Here is a 22,091-nt window from a genome sequence, read left to right as displayed (position 1 = left end):
ATGTAGAGTTGTTGTGCCTTGAAGGACCAATGGGGTCTCTATGTGAGGAAAGTGGAGATTTGGCTTCAGCAACAAGCTGTCTCGACTGGATCCTACAAAGTAGTGTGGTTTAAAACGCAGCTGTGCACACTAAAAATACTGCAAAAAATGTTAAAATTTATCTGCTGCCACCCGCTAGTCTTTAGGCACATATAAAAGTAACCCAAAATTCCCAGTGTAAACATCTAGGGTGATCCCCACTGCACTGCATTGTAAGATGCTGGGTGAACTGTTAAAAAGTGTGAAACAGTTTCCCAGTACTGATAGTATGAAGAACTGATGAGTTTCCACATGAAAAATGACAAATGGGCCAGAGGAGTGAAGCTGAAGGCTTTAAAAAAAAAAGGTCAGGACAGGTTCAAGAAAAATAAAAGAAAGGTGTGGGGGTAAAAATAAATCCTTCCCAACACTCACCCCACACCCCTCCAGACTAGGGACAGGGGGATCTAATCCACCCTTGGATGAGTTTCCTGTTCCAGCCGGTTATACATTCTGGACAGGCTATCAACAATGCTTTGTTATGTACCTGGCCTATGCTCATTAGTGAATTCAAAGCCTTGAACGCTTATGGAACACTTGAGCAAATTGGGATTCCCTCCCTTCATGCTCATTAGCCACTTTAAGGGCCTATGGTCCGTTTTCACAGTGAAGCGAGTCCCACAGAGGTAGGAACTCAGCTTCCGAAAGCTCCACTCGATGGAAAAACATTCCTTTTCTACAGTCGCCCACCTCAGCACTCTGTCCTTAAGCTGGCGGCTAATAAAACATATTGAATGTTCCCTGCCTTTGTCATCTAACTGTGAAATGACAGCACCTATCCCAGTGTGAGAGGCATCTGTCTACACAATAAAAGTTATCTGGTAATCAGGTGTCCACAGAACAGGGGCCTGACAAACGGAAATCTTTCAGGCCTTGGAAGGCCTTCTCATACTTCTCAGACCAAGAAACGTTCTTAGGTTTCTTTGGAGCAGTGAGGGCAGTCTTAGAGGCAGCTATGGCACCATAGTCCGTCAATGTTTCTGTATTACCAGCGAGTACTAGAGAAGCTCTTATCTGGGTTTGGGTTGTGTGGGTTGCCCAGTCTTGAATAGCCTGTACTTTGCGAATCTTGCCTCCATCAACCTCATGACGAAGAAAGGTCACTGAACCCTGACCAATCTGATAATAATAATAATTTAGCATTTATATAGCGCTACAAACCCTCAGGTATCTGAGCGCTGCTTATTATTGCCCACGGTGTGTGGTGCTCATTTATCGACCTCGGAAGGATGAAAGGCTGAGTTTGGCCCTGCCGGGATTCGAACCTGCGTTAGCAGGCTCTGCACGGGTGTCAAAGCGAGCGCTCTACTCGCTGTGCCACTTGACCAGCTTGATACTTATCCTCTATGGGCAGGTGGGCCTGCTGAAGAGCCTGTACAACCATTTCCAGGTGTCTTACATGTTCCTCCCAAGTGGGCTGAAGACTGCCATTTCATCCAGATATGCGATGCAGAATTCGTCCAACCCATTCAGAGCATGATTGACCAGCCTGTGCAAAGTGGCAGGTGCATTCTTTAACACACCGGGCATTACACTGAACTGGTAAAGTCCCTCGGGTGTTGAAAATGCAGTCTTCTCCTTGGCATTTTCTGCCAGGCATATTTGCCAATACCCTGCAGTGAGATCAAAGGTGCTAAGGTACTTGGCAGCACCTCTGTTTTTGGAAGTGAATGAGCATTTGTCTTGGTGACAGCATTAAGAGCTCTGCAGTCCACACAGAATCTCAAATCGGATGTACCTGCTGTTGGTACCAGAACCGCATGACTGGACAAAGGACTAATAGAGGCTCTATCACCGCTAGATTCAACATGTTGTTGACCTCAATCACAATGTAAGATCCAACTTGATCTGAACAACTAAAACCCATAAACCTGGTTGGTCCACTAACCCCAGTGACAAAGTCCTGCTCATACCAAAGTGTGAAGTCTGGAATTAGGGAAAACAAGGGGTAAATTGCCTCAGCAAAGTTTTCACCGCACAATGTTGTCGTAGAGTCAGTTGAGGGGACAATAGGGCTACCTCAATGAAGCTATAAGGAGGACTGTCTTGGAAGAGATCAGAGAGAGACTCAGATTTATCGGTCTCTCTTTCTGAAACCAGGAGCAGGGCTCCAATTTCATCTCTAATGATAAAATCCTTCAACCTATCCATAGGACCCTGGGGGACTGGCTAGGTCTTCCAAGGTCCATTGAATAGTTCACCTTACTGAGCCTTGCAACTTTGTAAGGCCCAGACCATGAACTTGTGATGAGGGATTTTAAAAACAAGTATGATTGAAAATGGTTGCACTGCCTTCTTTGGGGCTCCCTAAGGGCTCCAATCATACTTCGGAGAGTTCAAAAGAATCTCTCTCAGAGCATACGATTGTGAGGGAGAGATGGATGACAAATAACAAGTCTCCTCATCTTCCTTCCACAGGGCTTGGCTATACCTGGATGTGAAGCTGTTGCCCGAGGCAGACACAACTTCTTCAGGGAAGGTACCCCTGGTAAAAGTGTTCAGCAAAGCTAAAATGACTGAGTTGGCAGTTGTCATTTGAGGTGGGTTGGCATCAGGATACCTGGGGGTCTGGACAGCAACCACAGAGATAATCCTATCGCCAGAGGATTTACAAAGATTCAGAGGTCTAACAAAGTTAGCCCCGGTCTCTTCAAAGGATGCACCCCCTACTTGTAGTGCCGCCTGTGGATTTTGAATCCCTGTTCCACTTTGGCATATTGCTGACAAGAAGTGTAACCCCTCCAGTGGTTTTCCAGTGGGACCCCCCCCATCATGGGCCAGCAGGATTGCATGGGTGGTTTTCCACTAGGACCCCCATCATAGGCTAGCAGGATTGCATGGGTGAGCACTATAGAGTTATCTTGATATCAAGATACACTGCAAGGGGCACTTCATGCACCAACTGCAGGAGGACAAACCACACATCCTGAGAAACCACCCACCTCTCATGGTCTCCCCTAGTGGGCTCTGTGGGCTTACACACTAGTAACCCACCTTCCAGTTGGATTCTTTGCTTCACAGGAGGCTCATCCTTCAATTGGAAGCAGGCCTGTCAACATAGGCCTTTAAGGGATGGTCTTTTCTGTTGGCCCTTACTAATCACTTCCTTTTCCCTTGGTCTTAGGCTTTCCCTTAGACTCGGCTAAAGCAGCCTGATTTTGAGACTTTGTGCTTGAAGGGTCTGCAGAGTATCTGAGGACCTACGTCTGATCTCTGACAGAATTCTTCTAGGAACTCTTCTCCTCACACTGACAGATGCTCTATCCACTTCACTATTCACAGCTACAATGACAAGCGTTAACGGGGAAGCTGAGAGAGGGCCCTACAGTCAGCTGCATAGTCTCCAGAAGAGCTCTGGCAAGAGCCTCAGGGTTTACAATGTGAATCTACCACAGTTGTACTGGGCTCAGTGTTCCTAATAGTAAAGGCACTTGCAACTTCTGCCAGTACACTATCCTCTGAAAAATTATTTTGTTAATAAATAGTTATGGGAGCAGAAGATCCAGCAATGCTAGGTTCCAAGGAAACCAACTACTTCACCATTGGGCAAGGTACAGTGATGAATCTAATGGGAGGATTGCATGGGAGGAGACAGTCACCGGAGAGATTTTATGTCTTCATTAGAAGAGGCACGGAATCCCCCATTTTTCCACGAGAAAGACTCCCTGTTACCAAACACCCAAATGGCCTATTGCCATGCATCTGCCCCCCCCTCCTTCCATGGGGAAAATAAGGAATCCTTTAACCAACACCATTTAGGCCATCCTCCCATCTGTAACTTGAAGAGAACAAGCTCCAAGAAAACCCTTGTCAGTTCTAATTTTCCTTCCTTCATGTAGAATTGAAAATGCAGAGTGCCAACCCTAACCCCAATAAGAAGAGAATGCAAAAGTGGGGAAGGCTTAAAAAGAACTGTGAAACAAGTAGATATACCAAACTAAGGAAGGTATGTGCTGCTTTTTGTAAAGAGGAACTATAATATATAATAATTCCTGGCAAGCATACACCAGGCAGTTGAAAGCACAAGAAAAGAAGTTCCGTCAGGGGAGTACATCAGGCAGTTGTGAGTGCAAAAGAAGTCCTGGCAGGAGAGAACACCAGGCATTTGGAAGTGCACACAGAGCCCTGGCAGAGGAGTATGCCTGGCTAATTGCAAACCTACAAAGAGTGTCAAGCAGAAACAGTGTGTGTTAAACAAAGCGGGAACCTGTGCTTTAAGAAGGAACTTTTGTTAAAGAAGAACTTACAAGACTGAACAGTTATTATCTAACATCTTTGTTGTAAGCCAAGAAAGACACAAATAACTATTTGTCCCAGAGACATTTGTTATACCAATGAAGAATCCATGGGAATGGAATCACGCTCTGGAACTAAGGTATTTTCCATTGTGGAGAACATGTACGTTGGCGCTATTCTATTTTTATTTAAGACCACTTTTTGCAAATACCAGGTTAAAGATATTTCCCTTGTCACTTTATTATTTTGTTTTAGTGTGAGGCTCAGGATAGAATGTTTGGACACAAGGATGGCTTTCGATTTATGATATTCTGACAAAGACAGATCCTTAGTTTTTGGTTCTTAGGTAGGGAAACTCCTCTTAAGGTCAGAAGGACATTTTGCCCAACTTAATTAAGTTAAATAAAAGTCTTTAGCTTTGTATCTGGCTTTCATTTCTGACCCCTCACAGTACCTAAAGAGAAGGCTACCCTGGTGATTATCTCATCTTCATGGAAATAGCCAGATTCACATAGTGGACCCACAAGTTCTTACCCTTACATTTGATGTCCCCCTTCATGTTGTTACTTGCTCCACAGGTTACACAAGATCCACTGGATCTGTGACTGTAGGTAGGCTTGGAGTCTCCACTTGCGTGCGCGGGATAGTTAGCCCCATTGCCCTTTCCATGATCATCCAACTTATTCCCCTTATCAAATTACAAAATACTTCATGGGAAACCCAAAGATCTGCAGCAATGGTCAGCGTTTGTGATCCAACTCATTAGAATCAGCCAGATGCTGCTTCAGCTTAGTGGAACAAGAGGCAAACATATGTTCTGGCATTACAAGGTTGATCATGTTTTCAAAAGTGGTTACTTTATGGACTTCTACCCAGCCACTCAGATTTTTCAAGGAATCCGTAACAAAAGGCCTCCCACATATTATTCTTTTCTTGAATTCTCTGAACCTCTTCAAGTATTTGGCAGTTTTCCAAAACTTTAAGAAGAGAGCCTGCTTCTCGCCCTCAAGCTCCCACATGATCTCAGCTTCCGAAGTTGTCAGGGAAGCATTGGAAGACTAGTCTTCCTGTGCCCTTTCAACAGTGGCAGTTACCGTAAGTCCATTGCTACTGCTAGGGTCTGCCCCAGCACCTACTGCATAACTATTACTAGGCAAAATAACAATCCGAGACTCTTGGTGATCAAACAATCTCTGTACTAAATCAACTCTGTTTGCAGAGGATGGCAATCCTCCGTCTACACACATTTTTTTAAGTCACCTACTTTAAGTGCAGCAAGAGTAGAGGTAGTGAATGTTTCCATATTTAAACAAATAATGAGTAGATACTGTTATACTATGGTGTCCAAATCACAGTGTTCTTTGTAAAGAGAATTATGATACTACACCAGTGGAAAACACTGGTGTTCCCAAGACCTTATCCACACTGCTCTAACACCAATTTGTTCAAATGGATTTCTATAATCTGTCTTGGTGGACAGATTATAGCAGGCCACCCTAGCTGCGGAGAGGTTAGCCAAACCCAATCAAGGTAAGCGTGGAGAGTGGTCAAGGCTTAGTGTCAGGAGAAAGTGAGTGGGATCAGGGGGCCATAAAGTGAAGCACACAATGTACTTTATACAGGTAAGTACAAACCTACTCTAACTATATGCCCAGAAACAGTACAAAAATGAAACAAACAAGTAATATTCCCACTCAACACTCACTTATCAAATATATACAGTCACCCGTTTGTAGGAATGCACATATCTTAAGTAGTGATGCAGTAAGTAAAACCAGTTCACAAGAATTGTACCCCAACTTTATAAATCCAATCCCTATGTTGAATGGGGCCCTGTGCCCAAGAGTCACAAAGCTTCTTCTAAGAAGAGGGGCACATGTAGGAAGAGTTCTTGAGGTGGTGAAAAATGTTTTGGAAGACTGGTCAACAATATTACGGGTAAGTATGTTTATTTTCCTATCCTTCAGAACAGCTTTTGGATCAAACAATCAAAAAGCGATGGAATGAAATAAACCAAAGTTTATTCTAAGGTTTATTTTAGGGGAGACAGCGGCAGCTGAATGCTTTGCGAGTACTCGCCCCCTGACTCAGATTTTCCCAAGTGACTAGGCAGGTTGACTGGGAGACACTGGTGGTAGCTTTTCCCGTTGTTGCAACCAGTAAAAGATGCCCAGGAGTTGCGGGTGCAACAAGTCTTCTGATCGGGTCTAGGAGCTGAGTGCAGCCCTTTGCAATGACGAAATGCAGCAGGCACAGATGCCAGCCTCTTCAGGACACTAACAGACGGGGATAGGCTGGTTCCAGCGACAATCACCGCACACAGGCGACAGCAGGCGTCTCTCCAGTCGCGGTTGAAGCAGACCTTCCAGGATTGGATCCTTTCATGCTGGAAAGCTGAAACCTGTCAGGAAGGCAACTTGTGGCACGAGCACACGACCACTGAAGTTTCTGCATAAAAACACAGAACGGCAAAGCTTTTGTGGAGGTAGCGCACTAGAGAGCAGGTCGGTCCACCGGGTGTTCTATGGACAATTCCGAGGGCTCAGGACAGCTGGATCTTAAGAAGGCGTCGGGACTGGTTGGTCCCACCAGTACAAGGGTTGAAGCACTGCATAGGGCCTTCACAGATCAGGTAGTCCGGCAGGGCTTCACTGGGCCAAACGCAGGAATGAAATGCTGGGCCTTCTTCGGGGGGAGTCCAAGGATCTTCAGTTGACTGCTCTTGTACACAGGATACTTGGCTCCAACGCTGATCTGAAGAAATAGCTGCATGAGTCCTCTTCTTATCCTAAATCCTGCCTGGAAGCAAGTCGAAGCCCACCAATGGCAAGGACCTGCTCCATTCAAACTGCCAGCATTGGTCCAATTAGGGACCACGGTCTGGTTGACTCATGGACAACCCAAGACTCTCTGGCACCACAGATGTGGGACCAGACAGCAGCTTTCCTGGGTGAATGCATGGCCATACAAGGGATTTCCTACCTGCGAAAGCAGGAAGAAGGTCAAGAATAAATATGGCCAAAGAACAAGTGAAAAATCTTGTGGCATGGTCATTTTAGGGCATTAGCCACATTTAGTAGCCAGGCACGTTAAATGCGATTGTGCACACTAACAATACTGCAAAAATGATAAAACTGTATCTGCTGCCACCAGCTTGTCCCCAGTGTGTAAGACAAGGGCGATACAAAAGTATCCCCACTGCACTGCATTGTAAGATTCTGTGTGCACTGTTAAAAAGTTGCTCAAACAGGTAAAAATTAAAGACAAAAAGGAAACAAAGTTTCCCATTACTGAGGACTGATCATTTTCCCCATGACAAATGAGCAAAAGACCAGGGGAGTGAAGGTGAAGGGTTCACTTACCTTTAGAAAATTCCGGACGGGTGTAAAACAAAAGCAGAAAGTTTGGTGCACCATAGAAGATGGAGGTAAAGTTGCCTAAACGGGAAGCTTTTCCTAACACTTACCCTAGTAACGTTGTTGCATCTCTTCTTTTGAACAATCACCAACACAAGTAACTTACCTGCTACAGATACATACTGGGCAGAAGCACTGTGGCTCTTGTGACTTTTGGGCACAAGGTCCCAATCTTCTTAAGGATTGGACTGTGGTATTTAGGGAAAATCACTTGTGACTTGGTTCCATCTTTAGTCCATTCATTTATCTACCTCTTGTAGTGGTTAAGTAATTTTAATGCATTTTAAGAACTTATGGCGAATGTATATATGTTTATTATTGAATATTGTGCAATAATATCACCTGCTAATTTCATTTTATAGTGTGTATTTAAGGCCTAGAATAAATATTGTATTTTTATACATTCTTGTCTGAATTGAATTATTGCATGCTTCACTGTGTGCATTCATTGTGTGTTTTATTTTTATTTTTGCAAGACAGCAAGAATTGAGATTCAGATTGCAAAGATCTGGTAGGGTGGTATCAGGAGATTAACGATGATAAATAGTAGAGCGTCATAGCAGAAAGAGATTAAAAAACGAGACATAAAAATTGGAATTTAAGAAGGGAGTCAAAGGAAAGCCAGTGTAAAGCATGAAGGGCAGCACTGATGGATTTACGAGGGGAGAGAAGACAACTAGACCAATTAAAGGTTGATTGTAGAGGGGCAAGATGAGAAGCAGGTAATCCGAGTAAAATGGAGGAATAGTTATCCTGGCGCGAAAGAATAAACAGAAATGAGCATTTTAGTCGCATTAAAAGTAAGAAAAGATCTAGCATTCTTAATATGAAAAGAGAATGAAAGAGTAGGAACGAAGAGGACATCAAGGTTATGGACAGTGGTAGAAAGAGGGAGATGGGATGGAAGAAAGAAAATAGATGGAGGAATAGGCAGTGGAATACAAAGAGGGGAAAAATAAAATCGGGTTTTGATGTATTTAAATGTAAGAAGTTGGCTGTCGTCCAGGATTCGATGGCAGATAGACCAGCAGAACGATTTAAATGCAGCGATTCTGAAAAAAAAGAAAATGAAAGAAAGGTTCGAGAATCATCTGCATGAAATGAAGAGATGCTAGCCGACAATGGACTAGTGTATAGTGTGAAGAGAAGAGGCCCTTGAACAGAGCCCTGAGAGACACCATAAGTGGGTGGGGAGGAGAGGGGTTGTCATCCCAGAAAACAGAATAGAAACGATTAGCGAAATAGCACAGAAACCCATTGGGAAAAGAGCCAGTAAGACCTAAAGAGGAAAGCCGAGAGGAAAGAACAGCATGATCCACCATGTCAAAAGCGGCAGACTAGTCTAGAAGGATAAGCAGAGATGACCGACTGTCACCGATTCTCTCCTATCTGCTTGCTATGACAGAGGACCCCAAACCCCACTCACGCTGTCCGGAGAATAGCCTTAACTGCCCTTCACATTTACCTTGATTGAGTTTTGGCTCACCTCACAGAGTTCCTGTTCACTATAACGAGGGGAACCGCCTACATTCTGTTCACCAGGCCAGATTCTAGAAATCCTTCTTAGCAGTAAGTTAGAGGGTCTGCACCCTCAATGAGGTCCTTGTTTTCACCCAATCAATGGGAAATGTGGGTAACCTTTACTCCAACGAAGTACCAGTTAAATCCTCTTCAAATTGTTCCAGCAAAGTTCAAAAAATGACTTCAGATGATGAAAGATGATGACTTCCCAAAGGGAACACAAAAATCCAAATAAGGAGGGGCAGGGAAAAGGGGAGGTCTCACTGTCTGATATAGTCACTTTGCCCCAGACGTTTGGTCCATTCCAAGCCTTCAATATAATAAAATCGAGTCTTGCCGACCACTGAATGTTGGATTGAGCCGTCCTGTTTCAAGGACCCCTGAAGAGTTTATGGAAACAGGCTCTGTGGTGGTGACGAGCAAAGGCAATAGCGATACCCAATTTAGCCCTCATTTAGAAAAAATAGGCTTTTCAACCCACCCAGGTTCTTCAATATGTGTCCCTGTGTACAGATTCACATTGCTTCTCTTTGTCAGCCTCCTGGCTTTATATACAGTTTCACACTCTCCTGGCTTCTACTGGTTAGCCTCTGGGCTGTGCCATCAGGTGTCACACGTCTTATGCCAGTCTTTGGCCTTGCCACACTTTTTCCATTCATAAAGTTCACTTAAGTTTCTATCACAGTTATTAGGGAACACACCCCAACAGTCAGCCTACCAGGGAATACAACACGGATGCTGCCACAGAGCGGTTAGAGGGTCAGCAATGGTAGGATTTAGAGGCATATTGCCCTCTGTTGCCAGACCTTCCTCCAATATATCGGTGAGATCGCAGCCCTGTACTGGTGCTGCTGAGGACTGCAAGCCCAAGGTGTCAATGACCCTTTCTTTTTTAAATAAACTTTATTTAACAGCAGTGCGAACATCATTAGTCATAATGGAAGCATACAGTGATTATTTCAGATTATAATCTTTCGCCCATAACTCCCCCCCCCCCTTTTCGTACACATTGGACCTCATCACGAGTTGGGTGGTATCCCGGCAGTATTACTGCTGGGATACCGCTGGGGCAAATAGCACCACTGCCAACCGGTCCGGCTGTAATACCACCGGATCACAGGTTTGGCGTAGCAGTGACTCCCCATTACCCATTGGGTCAGTTGGACCCCAATGGGGCATTTTTGGCACAATTACTGCAGCACTAATACCACCAGCAGTAACTGTGCCGAAAATGTGAATTTTTCCAGAGTAGTTACCCCTAGCTCATTGCTGGGGGTAATGCTGCCAGACTCGTGATAGGGCTAGACCTTAAATGCAGTGGTAATACCATTACTGTCACATTTAACAGCAACCACCCAACTCGTGATAAGGCCTATATTCATCCCAATGACCAAGGTCCTGAACTTCGATAAATTATGAGTATAGGGCTAGGTCTGGAGAGGTATCTGGACCACTGGCTTCATGGAGGCCTTGAGTAAGCTGTAACATCTGATTGTGGTCCTCAAAATTATCGACACCCCCCCGTGCCTATGTAAATGGGATTGACTCCCCCTTGGTCCTCCGTGTCATCAGCAATGATATAACGGACATGGTGTCAAAAAATTCAGACCTGGAATACGGGGCAAAAGGCTTTTCGACAACCGTCAATTTGGATGGTTTGTCTTTCGGCGCCGATCGGTGTTGAGACGCTGTAGCGTCGATACCCATGGATGCATGGGGTTGATCCAGCGTGGAGTGCCATTGAAACTCCTTCAGTGGCGAAGTGTTTACGGACACCGATGGCATCAGCACGGGAACGCAAGAGGGGTCGGAAATGCTGAGTGCTGGACTTGGCTCCAAGGCTTGCTGTGTGGGGGCTAACCGCACCGCCTGCAGCATGTTGCTTGAACATATCGTACTTAGAGGTCTTTAACTCCTCCCGCGCTTGGCGGGTAGTAGGCCGCGCTGACTATTTTTCGTCGGTGAATCAGTCTCGACTATGGCAGTGATGGCTCTTCTTCTTTCGGGACGAGGAAGAATGGCTCCTCGAGTGGGACTTTTTTTTCTTCCAGCGATGTTCTTTGTCAGGGGTGTGACCCTCGGTTTCAGCTTCTGAGGACCGAACCATCGACAGCGCCAGAGATTTAGAGGGCTACCGACCAAGAGCGAGTTTAGCTGCCCGATCGTGAAGGGATTTCGGCTTCATTTTGGCACACGACAGACACCCTTCCATCTTGTGCCTAGGCACCAGAGACAACTCGTGTGGGTCAGTGATGGACATCTTGGTGCCACAGTTAGTACACTGTCTGAAGCCTGAAACCTGAGCGACCGATATATCGCGTCAAGGAATTAGATTTTTTTAATTTTCTGACAAAAACTATTCGAATGAGTCGAAGACTCAACCTGTGTTCCCCAAGCAGTGTGTTAGCGCACAGAAAAAAGGAACTGACGTGTGGTGCATAGTGACAAAGTATATATACACAACGCCTGATGTCACGTCCGGAGCAGACTATCGGATGACGAGCAAGACAGATCGACGATTGACGGCCGAGTTGAGGTCGACTACGCCCCCTGTCGAAAACTTTCCAAAGCAGCAGAGCTGGATGGAATATCTAGCAGATGAGGAATCTGCGGGAGAAAGGCAATCCACTGAAACCTTGATTTCATCAAAAGAGGAGGGCATGTGAATTGTGCATCAAGATTTGTATCTAATTGGTAAAAGTAGCGAAAACACCTGTAGGTCAAATACTGAAGCATGAGAAGTATTAGTCCCAAAAGGCATAGAAGAGAAGGATTGGCCGTAGGCCTTGCCTCCTCGTCTGCACCACCATGAACAAGGGGTGCCTGCTGCCAGTGAAACACTGCGATGGAAGAGTTACTGTTATTCAGTTGTATGAATGCTGGCCTGTTAGAACTGCTCCATTGCTGCCATGACTAACCATTCAAAATTGCTATGGGGATCTTAAGGCTGCACTGCCGTATCAGATGTTGGTCTATGGAAATGTTGATCACCGAAGATATTCGTTTTATCATTGTCCAACATATGTTCCATGAAGTAGAGTATGATTTAATTACTTGAAGAGACACTGAAGTGCATCAGGGCATCATACATCGGGGGTCCTTTTCTGCAGTCTACATCAAAATGTTTGAAACTCACTGTTTGGCGAGGGCTGAATGCTGGCTATAAATTGATATTGTAATTGGCATTGTGACTCACACATTTCAATTCCTTGCGAGCTGCAAGGTAGCGTAGGTGAAAAGTGGAGTTTCAAACATTACCTGCAGCTCACTCAGAAAGGTATAAATGGTTTCTTTCCACTCTTGCAAGACACAAGTCGGCGTTGCATATAAGGTGAGTTGACTCCATCTCTCAACTGTATTTTATGCCTCCACTCATAGGAGCAGACTTAAACAAAGAAAAGGATTAAATGTAGCTGAATCTGCCCAAACCCTAGAAGCTCTAAGGCGGCACTTCCATCAAATCTCAATCCACGTCCACTTACTCAACCTCCTTTCCACCTCACTAGAGGATGCAAGGCTCCAGGGAATTTGTATGTCCCTCACTACTCAACCTTTCACCCACTACTGCTGAAGATAGTGTTCTCTCTCTCCCCCACTCCACACAAGTCCTCTCATCGCTCACACTTTCCTGTTGGGGCAGACTGTCCTGGAATGTTATTTGAGACATTTCCAAGTAAGCAAAGTCTCCAAAGAGGCAACTGTGTTTACAAAACCCTGCCACAATTTGCACTGCCTGGCATGTAACTTACTTGTCCCTTGCCCGAATGACCTAGAAGAGGCCTCCTGGCTATTGCAAAGTGTTACAATTTTCAGACATCTCCCCTTCCTACCAATTTCAACAGCAGAGCATAGCTCTCCGATTAGGTCTCATAAAAACCAAGTCAGTGTCCACACATCATCATACAATATAATAAACGTCGGGATGTATGTCCGATGCAGTCATGCGCAGCAGAGACTGCCAGCTCCGTCTGTTGTCACCGCTAGAGGGAGCTGTTGCCTTAGAAGAACAAGTTACTTTCTTACCTGGTAATGTTCTTTCGATGGGATGGTCCGACGACGTATTCCATATCTATGACATGTAATCACCGCAGCACAGCTGCGGTGATTACATGTCATAGATATGGAATATGTCGGAGGACCCAATCCCCTCGAAATATATATGGCCAGATGTAATATGAATACTCTGTAAATGTCTCTCCTCACTCACTTTGGGCCATGTACAGAGGCTTTCATATTAGTTCTCTATAAACTCCCTCTGGCAGACTGGCTCACAGGGAAACTGGAGAGACTTCTGAACATGCAGTCCCTCTTAGAGGCCTCTTAGGTGGGGACAAGTTACTCTGCCTGTCAAATACATTACTTCAGCCCTGCTGTTCTCCATTCGCTGTTGTGAACAAACCATGCTCACCTCACTAATCATCACTCGTCTCCAGTTTACAATCCTATGTACCTTTTTCTGATATTTAATCAGGAATGCTGTCAATGTTTAATTCCATTCTCCTGTGCAATCTGCACACCATATTTGCACCTCATTCCATTGCCAAAGTATTTGGCAGAAACCGAATAGCAAGAAGTTGTTCAACCGGAGCCAAACAGCATTTCTTCAGCCGGAACTCAGCTTTATAATTACTCCAAGTCAAATTTTAGTGCACCCTTAAATCAAAACTGTCATGAGGGGTAGGATCATTGCCATTTCCAGTGAAGAATATACAGTTGAGGCACATGACAGTGGTTGATCTAGAGGGACAACTTTGCTTGACTGACTAGCATAAGGCTAATTCTACTAATGCAACACTGTAGAAAATGACAAACAAATAGGTTGATTGAACATGCTAAGGCAGAAGCATCCCTATTTAAAGTGAAGCAGGGATTCATTCAATTTGGGTAGGAAGCAGGAACTATTTTAGCTAAACTAATTTGAAACCAAATTAATAGAGCACATGTGCACAAGATCAGAGCAAAGAAAAGGCTTGCATTCCATGGGAGGAAGATACACAGGCTGAATTTCAGTCCTTTTTGAAAAAGCTATACTGAGCTGTGAATTGCAACTTACTTGCAAGCCCAAATACCTGAGAGATGTGTTGCTCTCTACCTTTTCATCCACTCAAAGAGGAACCTGAAGGGCCAATTATGGCTTTGTGGGGTTCGTTTATAAAATCATGCCCGCAAAGTGTAGTTACTCATTGGACTGGCCTTTTAAATCACTTTCCAGAAGTAGGTTCTGTTAGGCATTAAGTCCACTTTGTACCTCATGTTGCAACCCCCATACTTCTTGCTGGCTTTTGTGAATTTGTGACTTGTTTTTCTCCAAGCCAGGCTTAAACCAATGCCCGAAAGAGCGTGGCCCTTTGTTTTTGTGCTCTGCCTTAAGAGTATGTATGAGTCGCAAGGCAGGGGTACCCCAATGATACCCCTTAGTCTCCCAGAGACAGTACCCTCTCGATGTTAGTAATTTGGGTAAGCTAGTGGTGTTTTTTTTACTTGTGTAAAAGTAGTTCCATATGGCGCGATGTATTTACCTGGCTAGGTCTTTTTAACCCCTCCCCCCTTTCCATTCATCAGAGTTGGGAAAGATTCAATCTGATTTTTGGAAAGTAAGTAAAGACATTTTGCTTTACATACCTTATTTGGCTCATCTGTTTTGGGGGCACTGGTCAGTCCCTACAGCCATCAGTGCAGTGGGCCCTTGTCTCTCAGTCAGATTGCTTGTTATTTTTAAGATGCACAAATCACCTTACAGTAAATGCCACAGCTGAGGTAGATAATCAAGGTTTATAGACGCAAGGCTTATTCACATATTCGGATAACTACAAATTACTCACCGTGGTGACTAGTCCCCTTTCCTCCATACTGCATGGGCATTCCTTCCAAGGGACGGGAGACGGAAACTTTTTCACCAGAAAAAACCCTTTTTCCCCTTTAGATTTAGAGGCGTGCGGGGGTGCGACCCTGGGAGCATGCGCTGCCCTGACTCCGCCCTCCGGCGCCACACCTCAGTCCCCATAGACGCGTCGACAATAGATTAACATTTCCTAAGGACACCAGTTTTATTGGGGGGAGGGGAGGAGGAGTATGGTGGGACGTATGGAGGAAGGGGCCTTAGGACTACGAGTACGTTAGTCACTACAACGAGTAACTTATAATTACTCTTACGTCCCGTCCCCTTTCCTCCATACTGCATGGGCAATTACAACTGAGTGTAGCCCCAGGGTGGAGAGGAGACCCTCCTTAAGCAAACAGGTTCCTAAGAACCGCCTGTACGAAGGCCGCATCTTATCTAGAGCCGGCATCCAAACAGTAGTGCTTGCAGAAAGCTGAAGGGGTTGCCCACGTGGCCGCCCTGCTTAGGACTTGCCAGGGGACATGCCGCTGGAAAGCGACGGCTGTTGCCTTGGCTCTGACCGTGTGGGCGTGCATGTTGGCCGGCAGTGGCTTATGCTGTCCCTCGTAAGCTTCTTTGATGGTCGAGACCATCCAATGGGCTATGGAGGCCTGACACCCCATTCTTGATCAGCCGAAGGTGACAAAAAGAGCATCCGACTTGCGGAAGCCCTTGGTCCTGTCTAAGTAGAATTTCAGGGCACACATGACCTCAAGGCAGTGCACAACTCTCTGTGCCTCATCTTTGGACTCAGCAAAAAACATAGGCAGCAGTATTTCCTCATTCAGATGAAATGCGGAAGGCACCTTAGGTAGGAATTCTGTGTGCATCCGGAGGACTACCTTGTCCCTGTGAAACGTAGTGTCTACCTGCACGCCAGAATGGGCGAGGTGTGCAGAGAAAGAGCACATCGTCCAGGGTACATGCCAGGGGGTCGATACCCTTTGAGTCTGCCCAGTGACAGAACCTGGTCCACTTGCTCTTATACTGGGCCCTGGTAGACCTGCACCTGGCGCCCTGTATGATCTCTAGATTAGCCTGGGAAAGGCTGGGGTGACCTAGCGCAACCTGTTAAGGAACCACGCTGTGAGGGCTAGTTTCCCTGGTGCGGGGTGGATGATCATGCCCCCCTACTGCGCCAGAAGATGTGCTGGGCCTGTCGGAAGTCGAATGGGAGGCCTCTCTGAGAGGCTGAGCAACTCCGAGAACCATGGCCTGGCTGGCCACCATGGAGCTATTAGAATGATGTTGAGGTGGCGAGACTCCTTGATCTTGCATATCACCCTGTGAATCAGCGGTGTGGGTGGAAAGGCATATGCAGTCATTCCGTCCCACTGGATCTGGAACGCATCGCCCAGGAAGCCTGGGCCCTCACCCTGCCAGGAGGTGAACAGTTGGCACTTCCTGTTGCCCCAGGAGGCACAGAGGTCCACCTGAGAGTGTCCCCATTTGTAGAAGATCTCCTGCAGCACTAGGTCGTTCAACTGCCACTCGTAGTTGTCCGCTCCGAGTCTGCTGAGCCTGTCTGCCTCAGGTTGGATTCCCCCAGCAGGTGGACGGCCATGAGGTAAATTTTCTCTAGGGCCCACTCCCACATGCTGACAGACAGCCTGCACAGTGTGGGGGGCGAGGGGGTTGGAATCTGGTACCTCCCTGCTTGTTGACATAGAAAATGCTGGTCGAGTTGTCCGTCTGAATGAGAATAACATTGCCCTTGATAACCGGAAGGAAGGCTCTGAGCGCCAGCCAGATGGCCCTCAGTTCCAGCCAATTGATGTGGTGCTCCTGATGGATCCAGGTGCCATGGACGGAGTGGTTGTCCAGAGTGGTGATGGTGACTTGTGGGGTAGGTTGCCGGAAAGGCTTGCCCGACCTCAGGTTTCAGTCCCTGGATAACCAGGTGAGGTCTGGGTGAAGCGACGGAGGAACGTTGATCATCTCCGACCTGAGAGCTCCATTCCTGATTCCAAGATGCTGCAAGGTGCAGCTGTATCCTCCTGATCCCGAGTCTCCTGTGGGGGACGGCCAATAGGACTGCTGTCATGAGACCCATTAGGTGTTGGTACCAACAGGCCGAGGTCACTTCTCGGCTGAGGAAGTGTGCTGTGGCCCCCTTGATAGCCGTGCTCTTGTCCTCCGAGGGAAAAACCTTCTCAGGCATGTGTCCCAAATGAGACCCAAGAAGGCCAGGTTCTGAGTAGGCTGCAGCTGCGACTTCTTGAGGTTGAGTGAAAAACCCATCTCGTGCAGTGTGTTCATAAGAGCATGGGAAGTGTGTTGCACTGCTTCCGGAGATGCCGCCCTGACGAGCCAGTCGTTAAGGTATGGGTAGATGTGGTGGCCCTGAGACCTGAGGAGGGCCGCCGCTGTATTCATCAGACTGGTAAAGACTCTGGGGGCCGAGTTGAGGCCGAAAGGAAGCACCTTGTATTGGAAATGGTAGCTCATGATCCTGAATCGTAGAAAAGAACGATGAGGCTGCCATATCAGGATGTGTAGGTGTGCGTCCTTCAGGTCCAGGGAGCACATCCAGTCTCCCCATCACAATGTCTCCGCTATCAAAGCTGGCGTAACCATCTTGAATTTTTGTAGAGGTAGGGAGAGGTTGAGGGTGGAAAGGTCCAACACAACTCTCAGGCCCGCCTGGTTCTTTTTCTGAATGGTGAAAATCCTGGAGTAGAAGCCAAAGCCTCGCTGGGTGGCTGGGACTTCCTCCACTGCCTGGCTCTCGACGAGCGATAGGGAGGCGGTACCCCGTGGATACTACTGAGGATCCAGTGGTCCGCAGAATTCTGGCACCAGAAATGTGCATGGAGAGCAAGCCTGCCCCCAACTGGAGACACGTGGACCTGGAGGGGCGTGTCATGCCTTCTTTCCGTCTGAGGCTGTTGCAGAGGAGGGGGACTGGAAAAAGTCCTAACCTCCCAACCCCCCAACCACCTTTTGTGGTTTGCGCTGATACTGGGTCGGCTAACGGTCAGGCTGCCTGGACCTCTGCTCTTGAAAGCCGCAGAACTCTCTGTACGTACGCCCCTTGTCAGAGCGCTGCTGTGGCTGGGTATATGTTTTGGGCGTGGTCTTTGTAAGGATGGATAAAGACTTGGCCGTTTGTGAGCTGTTTTTCTTTTTGTCCAGCTCCTCGTCCGTTGTGGAGTGGAAGAGGTCACCCCCTTCGAACAGAAGATCTAAGATGCGTTCCTGGAAATCCGGGTTGAATTTCGTAGCACTGAGCCAGGCCGTTCTTCTCATGTCCATGGCAATGCAGATGGCACAGCCAGAGGGGTCCATGTGGGCCACGCTGGACTCCATGATGTCCTGCGCCACCATCTTGGCCTCTGCCAATCCCGCCTTGAATCATGATTGGCTCTGTGCTGGAAGCTCTGGCAAGAAATCCGCAATTTCCCACCAGAGCCTCTGGTTAACGGCTGCCAGTATGGCATCTGCATTGGCTTGACGAAGGTGCAAGGATGCGTAGGAATACAGCTTCTTCCCTTACGCCTCCAAGATCTTCTCCTCCTGCCTAGCAGCGCCGCAGAGGAGGCGGCTGAGGACGACTGAGGCTTGGAGTATAGTGATGCCGCAGCGATCACCGAGGAGTGTGGCCGAGGGTGGGCCGATAGCAAGAGTGTATCCCCCTCCATCTGCCTGTACTTGGCGTCCAGGCATTTATTCACCGGTTGGACCGACTGAGGCTTGAGCCAACCCTTCTTGTCCAAGGCAACTACGTCCTTCTGCATCGGGATCCCCGTTCTGGCCACGGGACGTAGCGTGAGGACTTCGGCGAGGACCCACTCTGCTGGTTGCTCGACCTCGGGTTGAAGAAGACCCAAGTACTCTGCCAGCCCTGCAAGACGTTCGTGGAAGGTCTTGGCTGAAGATGTTGTGTCGGAGTCCTCCTCCTCATCTGTGTCCGCCCGAGGGTCTGGTTGGTCAGGCACCGGAGGAGGGGTGTTGGGAGCTGAGGGCTGAGGTGTGGAAAACAGTCAGAGGCTGTAGCGGAGGCTGGAGCGGAACCGCCTGCACCATCAGTTGGGGGGTCGGGGCAGGCCGCTGAGACTGAACAGGGGCCAGGGGCACCTGTACTAGGGCCTGCCGTGCCAGAGCCAATGCCAGAACGTCCCCGATGGCGTCCCTGATGATTACCCCCCCATCCGAGGAGATTTCATGAGCCCAAGGAACCTTTCAAAGAACCTGTCCTCACAGGCGGGAGTGGTGGTAGGTGACATTGACGGGGTAGCAAGCAGAGCCGTTGTGTGCCCTGCCCGTACGGACAGAGTGAAACCTGCCTCGCGGGAAGGAATGGTAAGCTGTAAGCCACATACCTGGTTGACACCAGTCCCACCTTGACACGCGTTCCTCCGCCTGCTGCATGCCTTGGAGCGGCATTGGCCGGAAGTCTGGAATGTCCGGCACGGAGGCCATTTTGTCAAGCTGCTTTCCACATGCCTGCGTCGTGCTGCTCGGCTCACTAGGCCCAGCCTCGTCCAGGACTCTTGAGTGTGGATCATGGGGCCTACCCTGTTCCTCAGGCCGAGGCCCAGTAGGTGTATCGCCCTTGGCGTATTCGCCGGTAGAACTGCGTATATGCTCCCCCTCGGACATGTTGCCGGTACAAGGGCATAGGCCCTCGGGTGAAGACCCGGTAAAAGAACCTTCCGGTACCTCAGCACTGTCATCGGGAGGATCCACTGACCCCTCGGCCTGCCAGCTGGTAGCTGATTCAGCCTCGGTACTTGTGCTGCTACCAGGTTCTGGGCGGTCCCTCCCATGCAGGCGAGTCCTTCGGATCCAGTCCCCCTTTCCGGGTGTGCTGGAAAAAAGCAGCCCTACCATGGGCCTGGATCGATGATAGACAAAGTCCTTTAGGTCCTTTGGAGGCGATTTCTGGAAGAGATCCCTCCACCTGGCTAGTCTGTTCTTCAGACACCTCGAGGAGAGCTCGTTGCATGCGGTACAAGCTTGCCAGCCGTGGTCTGGGTCAAGGCACCGTAGGCAGAGGGCGTGGGGGTCTTTAGTCTAAAAGAGCCCGTCGCAGGATGGACACATGCTGAACCCTGTAAAAGTTGACATGCGCAGGGGTGGAGCGTGACGCCTGAGGGCCGAGTACCTGAATGATAAAAAGACAAAAAAGGCAGAAGGGAAGAAGTATGCACACGTGGAATTACTGGGCCGAAGCCAAACCCAGGAGCGCTGGTGAATTCGGCCCGTTCCCGTCGACACGGAAAAGGGGACTGAGTTTTGCAGCCGGAGTGTCTGAGTCAGGGCAGCGCATGCTCCCAGGGCCGCACCCCCACGCGCCTCTAAATTTAAAGGGGAAGAAGGTTTTTTCTGATGAAAAAGGTTGAGTCTCCCGTCCCTTGGAAGGGACGCCCATGCAGTATGGAGGAAAGGGGACGGGACGTAAGGGTAACATTGTTCTTTTTTGCAATTGGTCATAACCATGTTAATCCTGGAATGATTTGCTCACGATTTTGTATTCGCTTGAACTTTCAATAGACACACTATTATGCGTTGATTTGAACAAATCAAGTACTTTTTTGTTATGAATTCAATCTGATTTATGAGTTATTATAGAACAGAGTGGTGCAGGACCAACCTTAAGATCAAAGCCTGCCCATAGGGAGGGCTATATAATACTGCCCCTCAATGTCAAGGCGGCTTTCAATCACATCAAGTTGCTCTACATGTGTTTTCTCTGGTATCAAAGTTCTCTGGAATAGAAAACATCATAAACATGATTCATCAGTTATATGCTTGTCCAGAAGCTTTGATGCTTACCGAAGGGTACCTCTCTCCAATCTGTACTCCCTCCACTCTGTATGAGACAGGGATGTCCACTATAATCACTCTTATATACACAACTGGTCATCTCACCCGTAGCAAACAGAGTTAAGTGTTAATCATTGCTAACCCCAAGACATCCATACCAGTGATATTACAGCTACTCTATTAATTCAGACTTATTGTGGAATGTAAAGTGAAATGTGAAAAATCAGAAGTGACGCCGGTTAGAACAAGACCATAGTGGGGCTATCCTATTCAGCATAAAACCAGCATCCCTTAAACATCCGCTATAGATCTCCCAAATGCCTTTCATAGACCATATTCTCGGAACTACTTCCATCAACCTATCAAAAATGATTAGAGGGGCGCAGTTGCGCGATGCCAAAGATGGCTGCTGTCTGAAAGAGCACCACTATCCATCAAATATCCTTGCCTTGCTGCACATTATTTACCCATAGGGGTCTCAAGTTGGCGTCGCTGATACTGGCGCAGTGAATCGCTCATTAAATTTGGATAAACGGGGGCCGGTTGGGTCGTTGGCCTGGCCTGCGCCCTTTGGGAAAGCGCACATCGCATTCCCTCTGCTCCTGGTCGCCGGCTCTCAGTGCCATCACACACCCTGCTTGAAGAGGATTCGTCCTCCCATCCGGCCCCGGCACTATTCGGTCCCAATGGCACTGGGCCCCGCTCGGGCCCTCAACCCCCGTGCTGCGGCGAGGCGGGTGTCCCTGCCCCAGAGGCCACTGTGCTGTGCTCGCCTGATCTGTTGGACGCTCCTCCCGTTCCCCGCAGTGGTTCCGCTGAGCTCTCCATCCCTGCTGTGGGCCCTGCTGACTTCTGGGCTGCATTGAGGGCATTTCTGCCGCTTCTGCCTGCTACATATCCTGCAGGGCCCTACATGCTGCCGGGCACTTGAACATCGCCTGCCCATGCCTGCGGGGTCTCCCAGTGGCTCGCCTGCTTAATGCTCCGTCATCCCCCGACTTGGCAGCATGGCCGACCAGGCTCCTTAACTCGCTGCTCTGTTGCTGTGACCCCAGGCAGATTGTTTGGAGACATAATTAATACGCGGTGCAGAACGGGGAATGCTCTGAGAACACGTGGGGCTACCTCATCTTGATGCGAAAAGCATTCTACTTAGCTCGATGCCAACACAAGGTACTTTTGCTGCACTC

At 47.9% G+C, this 22,091-nt stretch overlaps 1 protein-coding gene across 3 annotated transcripts in view; it reads right to left on the bottom strand.

Moving 5' to 3' along the window:
* The window catches only part of PCID2 (PCI domain containing 2), a 640,141-nt gene that overhangs the window by 116,255 nt on the left and 501,795 nt on the right, over positions 1-22,091 (bottom strand). The window lies entirely within an intron of this gene.

Source organism: Ambystoma mexicanum, chromosome 7p (assembly GCF_040938575.1).
Source record: "Ambystoma mexicanum isolate Mex_15411 chromosome 7p, UKY_AmexF1_1, whole genome shotgun sequence".
NCBI lineage: Eukaryota > Metazoa > Chordata > Amphibia > Caudata > Ambystomatidae > Ambystoma > Ambystoma mexicanum.
This window is presented reverse-complemented; position numbering and strand designations above follow the sequence as displayed.